This window comes from Stegostoma tigrinum, chromosome 11 (genome assembly GCF_030684315.1).
Source record: "Stegostoma tigrinum isolate sSteTig4 chromosome 11, sSteTig4.hap1, whole genome shotgun sequence".
Lineage (NCBI taxonomy): Eukaryota > Metazoa > Chordata > Chondrichthyes > Orectolobiformes > Stegostomatidae > Stegostoma > Stegostoma tigrinum.
The window spans coordinates 84070687-84083945 of record NC_081364.1 but is presented as its reverse complement, the minus strand read 5'-3'; the positions used below and the strand labels follow the sequence as shown (position 1 = coordinate 84083945).

Genomic DNA, 13259 nt, shown 5'->3' with positions numbered 1-13259 from the left:
GCGATGCCTCAGGCCTAGACACCCTTCTTCAGTTTTTGATCAGGCTGTTTTAAAATTGGTTTAACGAGACTGCACCATTCCTGCAAATACTGCAATACCAGGATGATGCTTGGAGAGGACAGAGCAAGCTCCTGTTCCAAAAATTGGTTTAATATAGGGTCCTTAAGTAAAGAACATATCAGATACTAAAGCTGATAAGAACATTTTTTTAATTTGAAAAAATATACTTTATTCATAAGATGTACAAAAAAAAAACACATTCATACACCTACCCAGTCATGCAAGCTGCTCTGGGTTACCCAGGGTGTACGTCCACCAACTAAAGGGGAAAAAAAAACAAAGCAAAGAAAATACACCGGCAGTCTTCACCCCGCACAGTCCCCGTTGGCCCCCTGACCAGTTGGGGGAGGCGCCAGCTGGGCTCAGTTACCAGATAGGGCCCTTGTTTCTATTCTGGACGAGGGGTTTCATACAGTGGTCTTTCCCCACCGCGCCTTGGCGGCGGCTGCCCCGAGCTTTAGTGTGTCACTCAGCACGTAGTCCTGGACCTTAGAGTGCGCCAGTGTGCAACAGTCGTTCGTGGTCAGTTCTTTCAGCTGGCAGACCAGCAAGTTGCAGGCAAACCAAAGAGCGCCTTTCACCGCATTGATGGTCCTCCAGGCGCAGTTGATGTTGGTCTCGATGTGCGTCCCGGGAAACAGCCCGTAGAGCATGGAGTCCCGCGTCACGGAGCTGCTCGGGATGAACCTCGACAAATACCACTGCAACCCCTCCAGACCTCCTGTGCATAGGCACACCTCAGAAGGAGGTGATAGACAGTCTCGTCCCCCCCCGCAGCCACCTCGAGGGCAGTGCGCAATGGTGCAGAGATTCCGGGCGTGCATAAAGGATCTCACTGGCAGAGCCCCTCTCACCGCCAGCCAAGCAATGTCCTTGTGCTTGTTTGAAAGTTCTGGCGATGAGACATTCTGCCAAATGACTTTGGCAGTCTGCGTGGGGAACCACATGACGGGATCCACCCTCTCCTTTTCCCGAAGGGTCTCGAGGATACGATGTGCTGACCATTGCCAGACGGCCTTGTGGTCAAAGGCGTTTCCTTTCAAAAATTTCTCCACGACCGACAGGTGGTACAGGACGGTCCAACTACTCGGAGTGTTCTGTGGCAATGATGCCAGGTCCATCCTTCACAACACTGGGGACAGGTAGAACCTCGGTAAGTAGTGACACTTGGTGTTTGCGTACTGAGGATCTATGCACAGCTTGATGCAGCCGCACACAAAGGTAGCCATCAGGGTGAGGGTGGCATTCGGAATGCCCTTTCTCCCTATTTTACAGGTCTTTGTACATGGTGTCCCTGAGGACCCGGACCCCCAAATGGAGTGGAAAATGGCCCGGGTGACCACAGCAGCGCAGGTCCATGGAATAGGCCAGGCCTGCGCCACATACAACAGTACCGAAAGCCCCTCACACCTGACAACCTGGATCTTACCCGTGATGGAGAGGGACCGGAACGTCCACCTGCCCAGCTTCTGCTTCAGTTTGGGGATACACTCCTCCCAATTCTGAGTGCACGCCCCAGCTCCACCATACCAAACACCCAGCACCTTCAGGTAGTCTGTCCTGACGGTGAAAGGGATGAAGGAGCGGTCGTCCCAGTTCCCGAAGAACATGGCCTCACTCTTACCCCTATTGACTTTGGCCGCAGATGTCCAATAGCCTACTCACCGACCTACGATTGGTGCAGAATACGGCGACATGGTTCATGTACAGGGAGGTCTTGACCTGAAGGCCTCCACTACCTGGGATAGTCACGCCCTTCACGCTCACGGCCTTCCTGATGGATGCGGCGAAGGGCTCCACATAGCACACGAACAAGGCAGGAGAGAGCGGGCAGCCCTGCCTGACTCCAGATCTGATGGGAAAACTGTCCGATTCCCACCCGTTGATTCAGACTGTGCTAACGATGTTGGTGTAGAGCAGCAAGCACATCTCGTCCTGCTCCACTGAGCCGACCCTGGACCAGAAGATTATCCTGGAGGCCTCCGTGGCAAAGGGGGAGGCTTGCTGGCCCCTCACCTTGCGGATGTCCTCCGTGACATCGACCCTCATCGACTGCAGAAGGAGCAGGTTCTGCGTCTTTTTCTGGAGTCGCGACAGCTTTCCCCGCCTTTCTCTCGCCTTCCAAACACCCTTGAGCACAAAGAACCTCTTGATGTTCTCCTCCACCTTCTCCCACCAGTCGCCTGGAGACTCAAAGAGGGGTTTCACGGTTCTCCAACCTGCGTACTCCCTCTTAAGCTCCTCGACGTTCTCTGTGGTCAACAGAGTTGTGTTGATGTTGCACGTCCCCTTGCCGGCTGGCTGGTCGTCCTGTAATTGACAGTCGGCCAGCAGGAGGCAGTGGTCAGAGAAGAACACCGTCTCGACGCCAGTGGACCAGACCGAGAACGCTCATGACACAAACAGGAAGTCTATCCTTGAGCGGATAGACCCGTCTGGCCCCGACCAGGTGTATCTCCGCTGCGCTCCGTCTGCAGGGGTGCTGAAGACGTCAAGCAGCTTGGCGTCCTTCACCGTGCCCAGCAGGAATCTGGACGTGGCGTCCAGTTTACTCTCCCCACCCAGTGTCCCCACACTAGATCTTCCATCTGCATCGATGATGCAGTTGAAGTCTCCACCTAGAATGACTGGCCTAGACGTAGCCAGCAGGGGTGGAAGCTGCTGCAGGACGGCCAACCTCCAGCATGCCTTCCTCCTCGGCTTCCGGATCGTCGTCCACTCCCCTGGGTCACCTGTCGCCTCCTCCATCGACTCCGGGTTGTCGGGGGGAGAAAGCGGAGCCTGCAGGGGTGCTTTGCTGGCCTCGGTTCCATCCTGCGGGGCTGGTCCCTCCTACATAGTAGTACAAAGGTCCTTGCATGGGCCTGGTGCCTGCCTCTCCTATGGGGGCGCGGGGGGGGCTTGCCCCGCATTGCCGCTGCTAGTGACCTGGGCGTAGGTAGTCCCCTGCCACCGTCACGGCCTGCAGATGTAGCCCACTTCCCTACAAAGGTTGCAGCTTTTTTTCCTTTGTGCAATCCTTTGCAAGGGGTCCCTCCTCCTTGCAGTTCCATCAGATGGTGACTTTGCAGTCGGCCGCCACGTGACCTGACCTACCACAGGCATGGCAGACTTTGGGTTGCCCTGCGCAGGTCAGGTAGTCCTTGCTTCCACCAATCGTGATGCTGGCTGGGGGTGAATGATGTTCCCGTCCATGCCCATCCTCAGCATCACCCTGACCTGCCTCTTACTTGTCCAGATCCCGAAGGGCTCCAGGATGTTGGTTAGGTCCCCTTCTAACCTCACGTACCTTTCAAGGAAGGTCAGGACATCAGCTGCTGGCTCATGCGTGTTGTACATGTGTACAGTCACCATACAGCTCCTCTGCGCAGGCATAATGAACAGTGGGAGAGCGGTCAATGCAGAGAGGGGGCCCCTCACCTCCTTTCTCCTTGTAAACCTCCAGGAAGCACTCACAAAGCTTGGCGCTCCTGAAGGTTACATCGTAAAAACCTCCTCCAGGGAAATCCTGCAGGCAGTAAATGTCCGCAGCAGCAAACCCACAACAGTCCAACAGGAGAGATAATAGGAACTGCAGATGCTGGAGAATCCAAGATAATAAAATGTGAGGCTGGATGAACACAGCAGGCCAAGCAGCATCTCAGGAGCACAAAAGCTGACGGTTCGGGCCTCGATCTGATGAAGGGTCTAGGCCCGAAACGTCAGCTTTTGTGCTCCTGAGATGCTGCTTGGCCTGCTGTGTTCATCCAGCCTCACATTTTATTACCACAGTCCAACAGGACCATTTTCACACAGAAGGTGCGGTCCACATGCGCACCTTCATCCACCTCCTTTACGGAAACACGGATGGTGTTCCAGATCCCCTGACCTGGGGCACAAGCACTCACCGCAGCCATCACTGCAGGTTTGCTGCTCCCCTGAACCAGCATAAGGCCAAAGCCAGCATTAAGATGCACCAGTGCAAGGGTGCATAATCAACCGGACAACTTCCTTCTCACTGACTCACTCACTCAGTCCACAATGATAAGAACAGGTATAACCACACCCTTGATCTTAGCAAAAGAAGACCAAGAAGCAATAAGATTGTAATACTGGACTACCTTAGGTCCCAGTTACCTTCCATATTTTCCATCAGCCTGACTGAGTGCAAAGACTTGTAAATTACTGCTGACAGTTTTTACTGTTGTTCCCGTACTCCTGGGTTTCCTAACGGGGGAAAACCGATAGTCGGTTTACACCAGTACTTTTTCAAGAACTTTTCTATAAAAATCTCTTTGCAATGAATGTAGATAATTGGAAATGTACCAATCAGATGAGGTGGGGCATGTCACTACCAAGCCTCATCAACCAGCTCCGTGACTAGCAGAGGGTCAGTAAGATTGCAGCAACAATCAGTACAGAACCGCACACCCAAAGAATGTCCCAGCGCAGAGGAAGGTGCTTCAGCCTGTCACTGTCTGCATCAGCAGACTTCACCAGTCCCACCCACCACGGTCTTACCGATGCCCTATAAATCTCTCATCATTCCACTCTCACCTGAGGGTCACAAATGATTCTGCTTCCAGTGCCCTCTCAGGCAGTGTACAGGCGGCAGGAACCACTGGCTGAAGACATTGGTTCTATCTCCCTCGGTAAATATGACTCTTCATTGCAAAAAAGGCAAATCACCACCCCCTCCCTCCAAACCCATCCCATCCCATCTGTTTCTTTAGAATGTGCAACTGCCTGCAGTGTCAATGTGCCTGCAGTTGCTGAAAGGGTCTGATTTTGTGCTGTTCTATTCTGTGCACTAAACAAACTGAGCTGTTAGCAATGCAAAAAATGCCTGCCTCTTCCCAATTCAAATTGAAGCAAATACTTGAAACAAATTCTATTTCTGATCACGTAATATCACTGTCAGGAAGTACTGGGTCACAGTTATAAACATAATTTCTTAGACTAATCCATCTTATCTGGAATATATTGAACTCATGTTCCCAAGCCACTCCAACATCCCTAACATCACTCGCATCCCTTCATGGATGGTGGATATTAAGTTCAGTACATTGAATAAGTCACGAATGGTTTGGCTTCGACTCCAAACATTCCAATTACAATCTGGTAATTTAGAATTGCAAATTAAGATCCGAAAGCTGCAGAGATATAAAGGATGGAAACAGACTGATTGCTGCAACTTAATAAAATGTGAAGCTGGATGAACACAACAGGCCAAGTAGCATCTCAGGAGCACAAAAGCTGACGTTTCGGGCCTAGACCCTTCATCAGAGAGGGGGATGGAGTGAGGGATCTGGAACAAGTAGGGAGAGAGGGGGAGGCGGACCAAAGATGGAGAGAAAAGATGGGTGGAGAGGAGAGTATAGGTGGGGAGGTAGGGAGGGGATAGGTCAGTCCAGGGAAGACAGGCAGGTCAAGGAGGTGGGATGAGGTTAGTATCAGAGATAATGGGAACTGCAGATGCTGGAGAATTCCAAGATAATAAAATGTGAGGCTGGATGAACACAGCAGGCCAAGCAGCATCTCAGGAGCACAAAAGCTGACGTTTCGGGCCTAGACCCTTCATCAGAGAGGTTAGTAGGTAGGAGATGGAGGTGCGGCTTGGGGTGGGAGGAAGGGATGGTTGAGAAGAAGAACAGGTTAGGGAGGCAGAGACAGGCTGGGCTGGTTTGGAGATGCAGTGGGGGCTGGGGATGAGCTGGGCTCATCCCCTCCCCTCACTGCAACCAGCCCAGCTCATCCGCTCCCCTCACTGCATCCCAAAACCAGCCTAGCGTGTCTCTGCCTCCCTAACCTGTTCTTCCTCTCACCCATCCCTTCCTCCCACCCCAAGCTGCACCTCCATTTCCTACCTACTAACCTCATCCCACCTCCTTGACCTGTCTTTCTTCACTGGGCGGACCTATCCCCTCCCCTCACTGCATCCCAAAACCAGCCCAGCCTGTCTCTTCCTCCCTAACCTGTTCTTCTTCTCCCCCATCCCTTCCTCCCACTCCAAGCCGCACCTCCATTTCCTACCTACTAACCTCATCCCACCTCCTTGACCTGTCTGTCTTCCCTGGACTGACCTATACCCTCCCTACCTCCCCACCTATACTCTCCTCTCCACTTATCTTCTTTTCTCTCCATCTTCGGTCTGCCTCCCCCTCTCTCCCTACTTGTTCCAGATCCCTCACCCCATCCCCCTCTCTGATGAAGGGTCGAAACGTCAGCTTTTTGTGCTCCTGAGATGCTGCTCGGCCTGCTGTGTTCATCCAGCTTCAGACTTTATTATCTTGGTTTCTCCAGCATCTGCAGTTCCCATTATCTCTGATTGCTGTAACTTGTTTATTCGGACCAGATATCCTAAATTATTTCAGTCCCATTTGCCAGCATTTGGCCTGTACCCCTCTGTCCCCTTCCTATTCATTTACCAATCCTGATGGTGTTTAAGAGCTGGGATTGTACCACCTCCTCCATACATGCGGCATTCTGTACATGTAAAACTGCCCCTCAGGTCCCTTATAAATCTTGCGCCTCTCAACTTAAACCTATGCTGTCAGGTTTGGATTCCTTTCCCTGAGGAAAAGATATTGGTAATTCACCCCATCCAAGCCCCTCATGATTTTATAAACCTCTGTAAGGTCATGCCTCAGCCTATGGCATTCCAGGGAATCAGCCCCGGCCTATTCAGCCTCCTTTCCCAGTAGCTCGAACCATTCAATCCATGCACCATCCTTGTAAATCTTTTTTTTTGTTCTGAAACCTTTCAGTTTAACAACTTTCCTGTAGCAGGGATATTATAACTGAGTGCAGTATTCTGAAAGTTGCAATGTTCTGTACATCTGCATCGGAACGTACAAACTCCTATGCTCAATACATTGATCGATAAAAGCAAGCATGCCAAATGCCTTCTTCACCACCCTATCTAACTGTGACTCCGCTTTCAAGGAACTATGCATCTGCACCCCAATGGCTCTGTTTGGTGACACTCCCCAAGGCCTTACCATTAACTCATAAGTCCTGCCCTAGTTTGCCTTATGAATTTGCAACACCTCACATTTATCTAAACTCTATCTGCCACTCCTTGGCCCATTGGCCCATCTGATCAAGGTCGCGTTGTACTCTGAGATAACATTCCTCACTGTCCACAACAACATGAATTTTGGGGCCATCTGCAAACTTACTAACCATCCCTCCTATGCTTCCATCTAAATCATTTATATAAAATTATGGATAAGCAGTGTCTCAGCACTGATTCTTGTGACACACCACAGGTCACAGGTCTCCAGTCCAATATATAACACTCTACCGTCACTCTGTGCCTCCTACCTTCAAGCCAGTCTTGGATCCAAACCAGTAGCTTCCACTGGATTCCATGTGATCTAACCAGTCTACCATGAGGAACCTTTTCAAACACCTTTCTAAAGTGCATCAAACAATGTTTACCCTCTCTGACTTCATCAATCTTCTTTGTCACATCTGCAAAATCCTCAAGTTAGTGGGACTTGATTTACATCACACCAACACCAGAGTCAGATAACTGACAACAGCATGTGAAGTAAAATATGTACATGAGATAACAAAGCGTGGAGCTGGATGAATACAGCAGGCCAAAAAGCCCACAGCCTCCACAGCCAGCAGCCCTAGAGGAGACAGCCACGCTGAGCCCTGCCGAGTTTTCACCATCACCCCTAGACCTCCCACTGACTGAGGTCAAATGGTCAGTCCTCAGTCAGGGGCTCACCTTTATCCCCCTCCACACACACATCAACGAATACCACTCATGTTTGGACATCGAGCAGTTTTTCGGCTGCCTTCACCGCTCCACCTATCTTCTCCTCTATCCGTCTTTGATCCGCCTCTCCCTGTTTATTTCCAAAGCCTCTCCCCATTCCCCTTTTCTGATGAAGGGACTAGGCCCGAAACATCAGGATTTGTGCTCCTAAGCTGCTGCTTGCCCTGCTGTGTTCATCCAGCTCCACACTTTGTTATCTCGGATTCTCCAGCATCTGCAGTTCCCATTATCTCTGACACAAAATGTGTACAATACTGGTTAAAAATACTGAAATAAATTCATTGTCTTCAACTTTAAAATCAAATGCTGGAGTCTGCAGCTCAAAAGATATCAGAACCACTGGGGTCAGAGGAAACCCACAGTTCATGAAATGCCCATGAATTGGGGTGATGTCACTGAGCAATTGCCCGTGTGTGATAACATCACCCACTTGAACACAGAGCATTCGGGTCTGCACAAACAGGTGGTGTGCACAAAGGATGTGAGGGTCTGTGGAGTGATTGAAAGGAGATTGATCAGAATGATTCAGGAACTGAGGGATATTAGTTGTAAGGTCAGGTTGGAGAAACTGAAGTTTTTCTGCACAACGCAATGGAGACTGAGGTGATCTTTGACAAAGGTGTCTCGGTTTATGATAGATTTAGATCGGGTAGGTAAAGAGCAGCTGTTCCTCTTCACTGATCTTAAAGTTATTAGAAACAGAGATTTAAGATATTGGACAATAGTTACTGGGAGATGAAAGGAAGGAACTTAACGTTACTTTTATTTGACTCAATACTGACATTCAAAGACCAAGAGTATCCAGTGCTGAATGATTAAAGAATCAAGTGGCATGCTTAGATCTTGCTGTATCTAAGCAAGTTTCTGATCTGCAAATCCTTTTCTAACACACTGAAGCTCTGAAATTCATTTCCTTCGTCTGCTCAAACACTGTACTGCAAAACAAAAACCTTGCTCCTTTTTGAAACATGCAGGTTTTTTGGAGAATTAACGGGTTGGTTGCAGAAAGGTTGGTTCCCTTCTAGGACAGTCTAGGACTGGAATACCTCATATCAGAGTGGGGTTTCATATTTAAACCAGAGATGAGGACGAAATTATTCTCTCAGACAGTTGTGAATCAGTGGAATTCTATATAGCAGAGGTGTGTTGTGGCTGGGCCAATAAGTATATTTAAGGTTGAGATTAACAGAACTTTAAGCAATAAAGGTATCAAGGTTTATGAGGAAAGGCAATAAAGTGCAGATCAGACAAGAGCACATTGAATGGCAGAGCAGAGTTGATGGTCTGAATGGTCTCTTCCTGTTTGTAACATCAATGGTCTTGAAATGAGGCTGCAAAACTCTCCGCAGTAAAATGTGCAAAATGAAAATTGCATGGAACCCCTCAGAAAGCTGAACCAAGGTGTGACATGGAAAGGGCAACACACAAATGATTGTCAATGTGGGTGATTGATCCGGAGTGATCTGTGCACCAGGGTAAACAGGAAAACTGGTCTTCAGCTCTCACACTGAACTCGGCTCAAAGTTTTGGCAAAGATCTATAGCTCAGTTTGAGGGTGGGTTGTTGACTTGGTCGCCGAGCTGGCTTGTTCTTGCTCAGATGGCTCATCACCATGCTAGGGACATCATCAGTACAGCCTCCGTTGAAGCAATGTTTTTCTACTCCACTTGGAATTTATACTGTTTGATCTGTTATGGTGAGTAGTGTCATTTCTGGTTTTGATTTGTGTGGGTTTGTATAGGGGTCCAATTCTTTATGTTTGCTGATTGCATGACGGGTGGAGAACAATGCCGCTAGGAATTCCCGTGCATGTCTATGTTTGGCTTGAGCGACTATGGTTACCTTGTCCCAGTTGAACTGATGGCCTTCATTGTCTGAGTGTCTCGATATTAAGGAGAGTTTGTCATTCCATTTTGCTGCTAGTTGAAGTTTTTGAATTCCGACATCTCGTTTCATTCCTGTCTGCCCAACGTAATGTTTACAGTCGTAATTGCATGGTATTTTGTAAACCGCATTGGTTCTGCATGTTGTGGGAATGGGCTCTTTGATTCTTGTAAGTGTTTGTCATTGAGTGGCTATGGGCGTGTCCACCACCATGACTCTGAGTGGTCTGAGGGGTCTTGTTGTCATTTCCAATATATTCTTGATGTACGACAGTGTGGCCAGTGGTGAGGGTATACTGTGTCCTCCTTTTGTTGTCTGTTTAACATCGGCAACCTCACCAAAATTCCCTCACACAAGGTACTGCTGCAGAAGACCAGATAATCCCAGTTCCCAGGCCTGGAATCAGAGAAACTCAGTGGCCCAACCACGAAGATACAACGGGAAATGGGGAATAATAATGAGAGCATAGGGCTACTCTGTGGTTCCTGTCACACAATCGGTGAGCGTGCGGTCCTTCTATGATGGTACGGAGGTGCGTGAAATGCCGAGGCTGGGAGCTTGAACCTCACCCAGAGCTGCTTTTATTGACATGGAACAGGGATTATTGGGTCCTTGGGCTGTGGGAAATATCACAGAGCAATGTTGCTTAAAACAGAATTTGTAAAAAAGACTAGCTTCTTCTTGTTGGATATTGAACTGTCCCAGGGAAATGTCTCAATTATCAACCATCTTAGAGATTGCTCTCCCATCCCCCAAGAGACTGCCCCTGCCTGTTAAATTCACTCTTTGTATGTCTATCTCTGTGTCTCTTAAAACTTGATTCTTATTTCATATCCATGACCTTTTCATCGGAACCAGTTCAATTTTCATGTGTTTGACACCATTAGGGAGAGGAATTGAAAAAACCTACAACGGTGTGGGGTGTGACTATGGAAGGCAGAAGGTTGAGAAAAGGATGATGAAGAGAGAGTGGGGAATGATGATCGCCTTCAGATGAATTTGAATGTCATTGTTCACAATCCGGGGAAAGTTATCACCCACAGATAAATAACAATGAGAAATATAACAAAAATGGAAATTGCTGGTGAAACTCAGGAAGTCTGACAGCATCTGCAGAGGGAAAGCCGGGTTAACGTTCCCGGTTCAGAGACCCATCTTTAGAATGAGGGATGTAACTGTTGGTTTATCAGTCAAATCATGAGTCTGCACCCCGAGTGAGTTGCTGGTCTGCTTGTCCCCTTTGACATTGTGTGTACGTGAATCATACATTGGTGTGCGTGTGTGTGTGTCATGTGGAATTGTGTAGGCAGGAAGGTAAACCAGTATGTGTACTTCCATACGAAAGCAAGAAGGAAGTAACAATGTGTTCCAGTTGAGTTACCTGGCAGGGTGTGGTGTACAGGGAGCATGCTGGGCCCATTATCCAGATGGTCACTGGATTGAAAACATTCTCTGCTTTTACACCAACAAATTGATGTTTGCTGGCAGCTAAGTTAATTTTGCTCACATTGTCTCTACATCAGCTTCTTGCTCTCAGTAACCACTTCAATCTACATTTAAAACGCATTTATCCTGACATGGACACACACTGTAAATGTTACAAACATGCACCAGCTGGTACTTTTTCCTTTCAGTCAATCCCTTTCTCAAAGGAACCAACACTGGTGTGATGGTCCAAATGGCCTTCTCCTGTACTCTGTCACCCTGTGATGATCTGAGTAGTGAAAGTTATTCTCTACAGTAAGGCAATACAGCGGAGAGATAGCAGTGCAGTGGTGAGTACATCCAAGTAATCCCTGAGGACTGAGACACAGCAGCTGCTGGAGTTTAAATTCAATGAATAAAATCTGGAACGTAAACCTGAATTTCAGGAACAGAGACCATGACTTTAATTTCCTGAAATCCCATTCATTCATGTCCCTTTGGAAGGGAAGTCCTTGCCTGGTCTGGCATACAAGTGACTTGAGGCCCACAACAACATGGTTGACCCCTAACTGCCCTCTGACATCAGTTCAAGGTAAATTACGGATGAACAACAAATGCTGTCCTGACCAGCAATACCCACGTCCAACAGGAGAATAAGGAAGAATAAAAACACATTCACAACAGGGAAAATGGGCGTTTTCTCTGCACTGAATTCACCTGATCGCCCAATCTGGACAGAGACAAGGACACTCACAGCACAGAGAAACCAGGGAACTGTGCAGACTGAGGGAAGGATTCAATTACCCACTGAGGTGGAAACTGATTTACTCAGGTATACTGGGGAGAGGTTGTTCACCAGTCCCATGTGTGGGAAGGGATTATTCAAAAAATAAAATCCGGAGACACCCACAAATTCACATGTAGTTATACTCTGCTGTTATAGCTGCTGCGAATCCCCACCGAAGAAGGAACCATATCTGGACACCTGTTTCCAGTGGAATTCTGAGGGTTACTCAGCCTGAAATTTTACCTTCGATTTCTCTCCACAGATGCTGCCAGTTCTACTGACCTTTTCCAGTAATTTCTGTTTTCTTATTTGTTTCTGATTTACAGCAATTGCAGTCCTTTCAGTTTTTAATCCAGTGGAGTTCCAATGCTTTCTGATCTATAACCATCATTAAAACCTAGTTGTAGAGGCCATAATTTAGAATAAATAATCATGTAGTTGACCATGACGAAGAAAACCGTGGACTGCAGGGAGTTATCAATCATGTGGAAAGATAAAATGGTGAAAGGAATTGAACCCACAAGAATGAGTGAGAATGAATTTAGGGAGACTGAACTATGAAGGTGAGGAATAGTGAATGGTGTAGAGGGACAAACAGACCTTGGAATGAACATTCACAAATCCCTGAACGTGGTTGAACAGGAAGATCAGGTGGTTGTGAGGGGTAGACGTATTTTGCAGGCACATTATTCAGCTGGTAGCTCCAATTCAGTTTCTCATCAATATTAGCCCCCTGATGATGATAATGGGGAATTCCATAAAGATACACCCAGTGAATGTAACTTGGCTGTGGTTAGATTCTCATTTCTCAGATTTGGTCATTCTCTGTAGGTACTTGTTGGTGCAAATGTTCTTTGTCACATGGCAAGCTCACTTCAATGTTGTCCAGTCTCACTGTATTTACATATCTACTGCTTCAGTATCCAAGGAGCCACAAACGGTGCTAACGTACTGTGCAAGCAGCAGCAAACATTCCCACTTCTGACCTTATGGCGCAGGGAAGGTCATTGATGAAACAGCTGAAGGTGGTTGGGACTCGAACCTGATCCTGAGGAACTCCTGCAGCTGAGACAATTGCCTTCCTACAATCACAAGCCTCCCCTTCTGTATTCAGTATTATCAAACCAGGGTGAAGTAGGGAGAAGGAGGGTAGGAGAATGTACATTGGAAACAGAGAAGGAAAAGGAGCAGAACATTAAAACACAGAACAAGTAGAAAATAAACTTGTCCAAGCAGTGCAGCACAAGGTAACTGTCAAATACAACCATATCACGTCAGAGTTATTGTTGCTCCGACAGTTTAACTGCAGGTCCATAACAGTGAACCATCAAC

The 13259-nt window shown here is 48.0% G+C and overlaps 1 pseudogene; it reads right to left on the bottom strand.

Annotated features, from left to right (window-relative positions):
- Nucleotides 1-64: 64 nt before the first annotated feature.
- Nucleotides 65-225, bottom strand: LOC132210279 (U2 spliceosomal RNA; annotated as a pseudogene).
- Nucleotides 226-13259: the final 13034 nt, after the last annotated feature.